Source organism: Spea bombifrons, chromosome 1 (genome assembly GCF_027358695.1).
Source record: "Spea bombifrons isolate aSpeBom1 chromosome 1, aSpeBom1.2.pri, whole genome shotgun sequence".
NCBI classification, from domain to species: Eukaryota; Metazoa; Chordata; class Amphibia; order Anura; family Pelobatidae; genus Spea; species Spea bombifrons.
In genome coordinates this window covers 87,223,160-87,233,172 of record NC_071087.1, presented here as the reverse complement: position 1 = coordinate 87,233,172, position 10,013 = coordinate 87,223,160, and positions in this window count along the sequence as shown.

The following is a 10,013-nucleotide window of genomic DNA, read 5'->3' as shown; positions in this document are numbered from 1 at the left end:
CAGCCCCTGATTGGCTGAGCCTAGTCAGCTGACTCTAGCAACCAATCAGGAGCCGGCCCAGGTTCCCCCCTCTCTGATTGGTCAGCCCTGGTCAGGTGACACCACCCACCAATCAGGAGGCTAGGGCTGAGGGGCAGCCCCTGATTGGCTGAGCCTAGTCAGCTGACTCCAGCAACCGATCAGGAGCCGGCCCAGGTCCCCCCCTCTCTGATTGGTCGGCCCTGGTCAGGTGACACCACCCACCAATCAGGAGGCTAGGGCTGAGGGGCAGCCCCTGATTGGCTGAGCCTAGTCAGCTGACTCCAGCAGCCAATCAGGAGCCGGCCCAGGTTCCCCCCTCTCTGATTCGCCAGCCCTGGTCAGGTGATACCACCCACCAATCAGGAGGCTAGGGCTGAGGGGCAGCCCCTGATTGGCTGAGCCTAGTCAGCTGACTCCAGCAACCAATCAGGAGCCGGCCCAGGTTCCCCTCTCTCTGATTGGTCGGCCCTGGTCAGGTGACACCACCCACCAATCAGGAGGCTAGGGCTGAGGGGCAGCCCCTGATTGGCTGAGCCTAGTCAGCTGACTCCAGCAACCAATCAGGAGCCGGCCCAGGCCCCCCCCTCTCTGATTGGTCGGCCCTGGTCAGGTGACACCACCCACCAATCAGGAGGCTAGGGCTGAGGGGCAGCCCCTGATTGGCTGAGCCTAGTCAGCTGACTCCAGCAACCAATCAGGAGCCGGCCCAGGTTCCCCCCTCTCTGATTGGTCAGCCTTGGTCAGGTGATACCACCCACCATTCAGGAGGCTAGGGATTGCATTGGATTTTCTTATGTTTCAAATCTGTACTTTGATTACATTGCCTATGCTATACTGAACAAAACATTGTATAATTTATGTGACATGTTTCATTATCTGGAATATGTACAATGAATATTAACTCATGCTGATCCAACAAGATTCTAACAACAACAACAGAAACCTCAACAACAAAATGTTATAAGCCAAAAAAAAGGGTAAAAAGTGAATTGCAAACCAGAGAACATGGGTAAAAACAGGAAAACAATGAGAGAGGATAGGCTAGAAGAGTAAGAGATACCGGCCTTGGGAAAAGGGATGAAGACAATGGCAAAAACAAAAGTAAGGAAGAAAAAAAAAAAAAAAAAAACACAAAGAAAAAAAGGAAGAAATGCTGAAACAACAATTCAAAACCAATAAACTATATGTATCTCTACATGTAAAGAAGCAACACAATTCTCTGAGGAAACTATGAGTAGTAGATGAGTTACTACAGCAACCAATCAGGAGCCGGCCCAGGTTGACCCCTCTCTGATTGGTCAGCCTTGGTCAGGTGATACCACCCACCAATCAGGAGGCTAGGGTTGAGGGGCATTGGATTTTCTTATGTTTCAAATCTGTACTTTGATTACATTGCCTATGCTATACTGAACAAAACATTGTATAATTTATGTGACATGTTTCATTATCTGGAATATGTACAATGAATATTAACTCATGCTGATCCAACAAGATTCTAACAACAACAACAAAAACCTCAACAACAAAATGTTATAAAACAATGAGAGAGGATATGCTAGAAGAGTAAGAGATACCGGCCTTGGGAAAAGGGATGAAGACAATGGCAAAAACAAAAGTAAGGAAGAAAAAAAAAACAAAAAAAAAAAACCAAAGAAAAAAGGAAGAAACATTGAAACAACAATTCAAAACCAATAAGCTATATGTATCTCTACATGTAAAGAAGCAACACAATTCTCTGAGGAAACTATGAGTAGTAGATGAGTTACAGTGAAAGGAAATGTTCAACTCACCATTGAAGATAAGAATAACGCAGGAACAGAAAAGACTAGGGAATCTCGATATGTATAAGCTTGGAGAAAATACTTGGAATCCTTAAAGGCATTAAACAAATCACAGGAGGGATGTTTGTTTCAAAAGAGGAGAAATTGTTAAACAAGGTCATAATCTGAAACTAGTGAGTTAGAGGTTTAGATGTAATGTAAAGAAGTTTTACTCCTAGAGTGGTAGAGAAATGGAACAGCCTCCCAGCTGAAGCAGTAGAGACTAATAAAGTGAGGGAACGTTAGCTTCAAAGACACAACACAACAGAAAAGGGATTGAACAGGACACGTTAAAGCTATGGAAAGAAGAAGAACTACTCGTGATAAGTGAAGGAAAAGACATTAGTATTGTTGGAGACGATAGGGTCTGAGACGCCTTGTGCCTTCAGTAACAGCAAAGGTGGAAGCAGGAAAAAACAACTAAAACACAAAAGAACAGGGCCAATGGCAATGCAAAAACAGAGACAGGGGAAATACTCTACAAAGATAAGCCCTGGCCTGGACACATCCCAATGCAACCACAGCACCTGGATTTCTCAAAGAAAATGAACATCAAAAGAACCAAGGGCTGCAAGTGAAGCTTAAATTCCCCCACCCTGGGTGTCATTCCCAATGCCTGGTTGGCTGGTGGGGTCACTTGACCAGGTTCAGCCAATCAGTCACATCCCATTGCAACCACAGCACCTGGATTCCTCAAAGAAAATGGATGAGGACAATACCCAAGGGTGTGGGGGGCAATGGGGCATTCATTTACATGTAGGGCTGGCTGAGGGTCATCACATAAATCAATAGACAATGTGGGGATGTATGGTGGGATAAATATACAATGCAGGGGTCATTTGTATGATGATTTTGTATGGCCTGTGAACGATGATATAAATATCCAAATGTGGGGAAAATAGCTAATGCTGACAGAGTGACCCAAATCCCTTTGAGTAAATCATTCAATTTAAATGCATGAACTGGGTGGCTTGTGTTTTGGTCTACCTGGTTGCTAACAATAGCTTTTTTTCTCCGTCACCCAACAACAACAACAAAAAAAGCCACAATGTAGAAGAGAGCTGAGAGAAAGTTCAAGTTAGAGCACAAGGGAATTGAACCCTGGACCTTAAGCATGCCAGCTCAGCTCCTTAACCATTACGCTACATGGCCATAAGGGAGTGCTGAAATCCACCATCTCAACCATTGCACCACAGAGAACAGGTATAAGGGCTTACTAGCCCTTTAGCTAGCCTGACTCCCAAACGAATGCACTAAATAAACTAAAGTAGGGTGGCTTGTAAGGGCAAAGACAAAATGGCTTATATTTTGGTCTATGTGCTTACTTAAAAACCAAAACAACAGACACAGTAGAAGCCTAGGGGAATCGAACTCAGGACCTCAAGGTATCAGACCCAACACCTTAGCCATTAGGCTACAAGGATTGGACAGCAAGGGTGAGAAAAATCAATCCTTTATACAATACAGTCCTCTAGCTGGCCTGACTTCCAAACAAACACTAAATAAACTAAAGAATGGTGGCTTGTAGGGGCAGAGACAATATGGCTTAAATTTTGGTCTACATGGTGATCCACGTAAAAAATAAGCCTCAGGGAATCACCTAAAGCTAAACTAAAATCACGCTAAGACCTAAACCAATAGGCTACAGAGACAGCCACACCCCAGTATCTCTGACCTGGAGTTGTGGTTAAGGTGTTGGACTTCCGCCCCGTTGCTCGTGAGTTCGAGTCCAGCTATTGCCGGCTCGTTCCCACGCCGGTAATCTCATTATTAATGATTCCTTTAACAATGTTATAATTAATAATAATTCATAAATAATAATAAAGTATAAAATAATACCACCCACCAATCAGGAGGCTAGGGCTGAGGGGCAGCCCCTGATTGGCTGAGCCTAGTCAGCTGACTCCAGCAACCAATCAGGAGCCGGCCCAGGTTCCCCCCTCTCTGATTGGTCAGCCCTGGTCAGGTGACACCACCCACCAATCAGGAGGCTAGGGCTGAGGGGCAGCCCCTGATTGGCTGAGCCTAGTCAGCTGACTCCAGCAGCCAATCAGGAGCCGGCCCAGGTCCCCCCCTCTCTGATTGGTCGGCCCTGATCAGGTGACACCACCCACCAATCAGGAGGCTAGGGCTGAGGGGCAGCCCCTGATTGGCTGAGCCTAGTCAGCTGACTCCAGCAACCAATCAGGAACCGGCCCAGGTTCCCCTCTCTCTGATTGGTCGGCCCTGGTCAGGTGACACCACCCACCAATCAGGAGGCTAGGGCTGAGAGGCAGCCCCTGATTGGCTGAGCCTAGTCAGCTGACTCCAGCAACCAATCAGGAGCCGGCCCAGGTCCCCCCCTCTCTGATTGGTCGGCCCTGGTCAGGTGACACCACCCACCAATCAGGAGGCTAGGGCTGAGGGGCAGCCCCTGATTGGCTGAGCCTAGTCAGCTGACTCCAGCAACCAATCAGGAGCCGGCCCAGGTTCCCCCCTCTCTGATTGGTCAGCCCTGGTCAGGTGACACCACCCACCAATCAGGAGGCTAGGGCTGAGGGGCAGCCCCTGATTGGCTGAGCCTAGTCAGCTGACTCCAGCAACCAATCAGGAGCCGGCCCAGGTCCCCCCCTCTCTGATTGGTCGGCCCTGGTCAGGTGACACCACCCACCAATCAGGAGGCTAGGGCTGAGGGGCAGCCCCTGATTGGCTGAGCCTAGTCAGCTGACTCCAGCAACCAATCAGGAGCCGGCCCAGGTCCCCCCCTCTCTGATACCACCCACCATTCAGGAGGCTAGGGATTGCATTGGATTTTCTTATGTTTCAAATCTGTACTTTGATTACATTGCCTATGCTATACTGAACAAAACATTGTATAATTTATGTGACATGTTTCATTATCTGGAATATGTACAATGAATATTAACTCATGCTGATCCAACAAGATTCTAACAACAACAACAGAAACCTCAACAACAAAATGTTATAAGAAAAAAAAAAGGGTAAAAAGTGAATTGCAAACCAGAGAACATGGGTAAAAACAGGAAAACAATGAGAGAGGATAGGCTAGAAGAGTAAGAGATACCGGCCTTGGGAAAAGGGATGAAGACAATGGCAAAAACAAAAGTAAGGAAGAAAAAAAAAAAAAAAAAACACAAAGAAAAAAAGGAAGAAATGCTGAAACAACAATTCAAAACCAATAAACTATATGTATCTCTACATGTAAAGAAGCAACACAATTCTCTGAGGAAACTATGAGTAGTAGATGAGTTACTACAGCAACCAATCAGGAGCCGGCCCAGGTTGACCCCTCTCTGATTGGTCAGCCTTGGTCAGGTGATACCACCCACCAATCAGGAGGCTAGGGTTGAGGGGCATTGGATTTTCTTATGTTTCAAATCTGTACTTTGATTACATTGCCTATGCTATACTGAACAAAACATTGTATAATTTATGTGACATGTTTCATTATCTGGAATATGTACAATGAATATTAACTCATGCTGATCCAACAAGATTCTAACAACAACAACAAAAACCTCAACAACAAAATGTTATAAAACAATGAGAGAGGATATGCTAGAAGAGTAAGAGATACCGGCCTTGGGAAAAGGGATGAAGACAATGGCAAAAACAAAAGTAAGGAAGAAAAAAAAAACAAAAAAAAAAAACCAAAGAAAAAAGGAAGAAACATTGAAACAACAATTCAAAACCAATAAGCTATATGTATCTCTACATGTAAAGAAGCAACACAATTCTCTGAGGAAACTATGAGTAGTAGATGAGTTACAGTGAAAGGAAATGTTCAACTCACCATTGAAGATAAGAATAACGCAGGAACAGAAAAGACTAGGGAATCTCGATATGTATAAGCTTGGAGAAAATACTTGGAATCCTTAAAGGCATTAAACAAATCACAGGAGGGATGTTTGTTTCAAAAGAGGAGAAATTGTTAAACAAGGTCATAATCTGAAACTAGTGAGTTAGAGGTTTAGATGTAATGTAAAGAAGTTTTACTCCTAGAGTGGTAGAGAAATGGAACAGCCTCCCAGCTGAAGCAGTAGAGACTAATAAAGTGAGGGAACGTTAGCTTCAAAGACACAACACAACAGAAAAGGGATTGAACAGGACACGTTAAAGCTATGGAAAGAAGAAGAACTACTCGTGATAAGTGAAGGAAAAGACATTAGTATTGTTGGAGACGATAGGGTCTGAGACGCCTTGTGCCTTCAGTAACAGCAAAGGTGGAAGCAGGAAAAAACAACTAAAACACAAAAGAACAGGGCCAATGGCAATGCAAAAACAGAGACAGGGGAAATACTCTACAAAGATAAGCCCTGGCCTGGACACATCCCAATGCAACCACAGCACCTGGATTTCTCAAAGAAAATGAACATCAAAAGAACCAAGGGCTGCAAGTGAAGCTTAAATTCCCCCACCCTGGGTGTCATTCCCAATGCCTGGTTGGCTGGTGGGGTCACTTGACCAGGTTCAGCCAATCAGTCACATCCCATTGCAACCACAGCACCTGGATTCCTCAAAGAAAATGGATGAGGACAATACCCAAGGGTGTGGGGGGCAATGGGGCATTCATTTACATGTAGGGCTGGCTGAGGGTCATCACATAAATCAATAGACAATGTGGGGATGTATGGTGGGATAAATATACAATGCAGGGGTCATTTGTATGATGATTTTGTATGGCCTGTGAACGATGATATAAATATCCAAATGTGGGGAAAATAGCTAATGCTGACAGAGTGACCCAAATCCCTTTGAGTAAATCATTCAATTTAAATGCATGAACTGGGTGGCTTGTGTTTTGGTCTACCTGGTTGCTAACAATAGCTTTTTTTCTCCGTCACCCAACAACAACAACAAAAAAAGCCACAATGTAGAAGAGAGCTGAGAGAAAGTTCAAGTTGGAGCACAAGGGAATTGAACCCTGGACCTTAAGCATGCCAGCTCAGCTCCTTAACCATTACTCTACATGGCCATATGGGAGTGCTGAAATCCACCATCTCAACCATTGCACCACAGAGAACAGGTATAAGGGCTTACTAGACCTTTAGCTAGCCTGACTCCCAAACGAATGCACTAAATAAACTAAAGTAGGGTGGCTTGTAAGGGCAAAGACAAAATGGCTTATATTTTGGTCTATGTGCTTACTTAACAACCAAAATAACAGAACAGACACAGTAGAAGCCTAGGGGAATCGAACTCAGGACCTCAAGGTATCAGACCCAACACCTTAGCCATTAGGCTACAGGGATTGGACAGCAAGGGTGAGAAAAATCAATCCTTTATACAATACAGTCCTCTAGCTGACCTGACTTCCAAACAAACACTAAATAAACTAAAGAATGGTGGCTTGTAGGGGCAGAGACAATATGGCTTAAATTTTGGTCTACATGGTGATCCACGTAAAAAATAAGCCTCAGGGAATCACCTAAAGCTAAACTAAAATCACGCTAAGACCTAAACCAATAGGCTACAGAGACAGCCACACCCCAGTATCTCTGACCTGGAGTTGTGGTTAAGGTGTTGGACTTCCGCCCCGTTGATCGTGAGTTCGAGTCCAGCTACTGCCGGCTCATTCCCACGCCGGTAATCTCATTATTAATGATTCCTTTAACAATGTTATAATTAATAATAATTCATAAATAATAATAAAGTATAAAATAATACCACCCACCAATCAGGAGGCTAGGGCTGAGGGGCAGCCCCTGATTGGCTGAGCCTAGTCAGCTGACTCCAGCAGCCAATCAGGAGCCGGCCCAGGTTCCCCCCTCTCTGATTGGCCAGCCCTGATCAGGTGACACCACCCACCAATCAGGAGGCTAGGGCTGAGGGGCAGCCCCTGATTGGCTGAGCCTAGTCAGCTGACTCCAGCAACCAATCAGGAGCCGGCCCAGGTTCCCCCCTCTCTGATTGGTCAGCCCTGGTCAGGTGACACCACCCACCAATCAGGAGGCTAGGGCTGAGGGGCAGCCCCTGATTGGCTGAGCCTAGTCAGCTGACTCCAGCAGCCAATCAGGAGCCGGCCCAGGTCCCCCCCTCTCTGATTGGTCGGCCCTGGTCAGGTGACACCACCCACCAATCAGGGGGCTAGGGCTGAGGGGCAGCCCCTGATTGGCTGAGCCTAGTCAGCTGACTCTAGCAACCAATCAGGAGCCGGCCCAGGTTCCCCCCTCTCTGATTGGTCGGCCCTGGTCAGGTGTCACCACCCACCAATCAGGAGGCTAGGGCTGAGGGGCAGCCCCTGATTGGCTGAGCCTAGTCAGCTGACTCTAGCAACCAATCAGGAGCCGGCCCAGGTTCCCCCCTCTCTGATTGGTCAGCCCTGGTCAGGTGACACCACCCACCAATCAGGAGGCTAGGGCTGAGGGGCAGCCCCTGATTGGCTGAGCCTAGTCAGCTGACTCCAGCAGCCAATCAGGAGCCGGCCCAGGTCCCCCCCTCTCTGATTGGTCGGCCCTGGTCAGGTGACACCACCCACCAATCAGGGGGCTAGGGCTGAGGGGCAGCCCCTGATTGGCTGAGCCTAGTCAGCTGACTCTAGCAACCAATCAGGAGCCGGCCCAGGTTCCCCCCTCTCTGATTGGTCGGCTCTGGTCAGGTGTCACCACCCACCAATCAGGAGGCTAGGGCTGAGGGGCAGCCCCTGATTGGCTGAGCCTAGTCAGCTGACTCTAGCAACCAATCAGGAGCCGGCCCAGGTTCCCCCCTCTCTGATTGGTCAGCCCTGGTCAGGTGACACCACCCACCAATCAGGAGGCTAGGGCTGAGGGGCAGCCCCTGATTGGCTGAGCCTAGTCAGCTGACTCCAGCAACCAATCAGGAGCCGGCCCAGGTCCCCCCTCTCTCATTGGTCGGCCCTGGTCAGGTGACACCACCCACCAATCAGGAGGCTAGGGCTGAGGGGCAGCCCCTGATTGGCTGAGCCTAGTCAGCTGACTCCAGCAACCAATCAGGAGCCGGCCCAGGCCCCCCCTCTCTGATTGGTCGGCCCTGGTCAGGTGACACCACCCACCAATCAGGAGGCTAGGGCTGAGGGGCAGCCCCTGATTGGCTGAGCCTAGTCAGCTGACTCCAGCAACCAATCAGGAGCCGGCCCAGGTTCCCCCCTCTCTGATTGGTCAGCCCTGGTCAGGTGACACCACCCACCAATCAGGAGGCTAGGGCTGAGGGGCAGCCCCTGATTGGCTGAGCCTAGTCAGCTGACTCCAGCAACCAATCAGCAGCCGGCCCAAGTTCCCCCCCTCTCTGATTGGTCAGCCTTGGTCAGGTGACACCACCCACCAATCAGGAGGCTAGGGCTGAGAGGCAGCCCCTGATTGGCTGAGCCTAGTCAGCTGACTCCAGCAACCAATCAGGAGCCGGCCCAGGTCCCCCCCTCTCTGATTGGTCGGCCCTGGTCAGGTGACACCACCCACCAATCAGGAGGCTAGGGCTGAGGGGCAGCCCCTGATTGGCTGAGCCTAGTCAGCTGACTCCAGCAACCAATCAGGAGCCGGCCCAGGTTCCCCTCTCTCTGAAGGCACAAGGCGTCTCAGATAGGGTCTGAGACGCCTTGTGCCTTCAGTAACAGCAAAGGTGGAAGCAGGAAAAAACAACTAAAACACAAAAGAACAGGGCCAATGGCAATGCAAAAACAGAGACAGGGGAAATACTCTACAAAGATAAGCCCTGGCCTGGACACATCCCAATGCAACCACAGCACCTGGATTTCTCAAAGAAAATGAACATCAAAAGAACCAAGGGCTGCAAGTGAAGCTTAAATTCCCCCACCCTGGGTCTCATTCCCAATGCCTGGTTGGCTGGTGGGGTCACTTGACCAGGTTCAGCCAATCAGTCACATCCCATTGCAACCACAGCACCTGGATTCCTCAAAGAAAATGGATGAGGACAATACCCAAGGGTGTGGGGGGCAATGGGGCATTCATTTACATGTAGGGCTGGCTGAGGGTCATCACATAAATCAATAGACAATGTGGGGATGTATGGTGGGATAAATATACAATGCAGGGGTCATTTGTATGATGATTTTGTATGGCCTGTGAACGATGATATAAATATCCAAATGTGGGGAAAATAGCTAATGCTGACAGAGTGACCCAAATCCCTTTGAGTAAATCATTCAATTTAAATGCATGAACTGGGTGGCTTGTGTTTTGGTCTACCTGGTTGCTA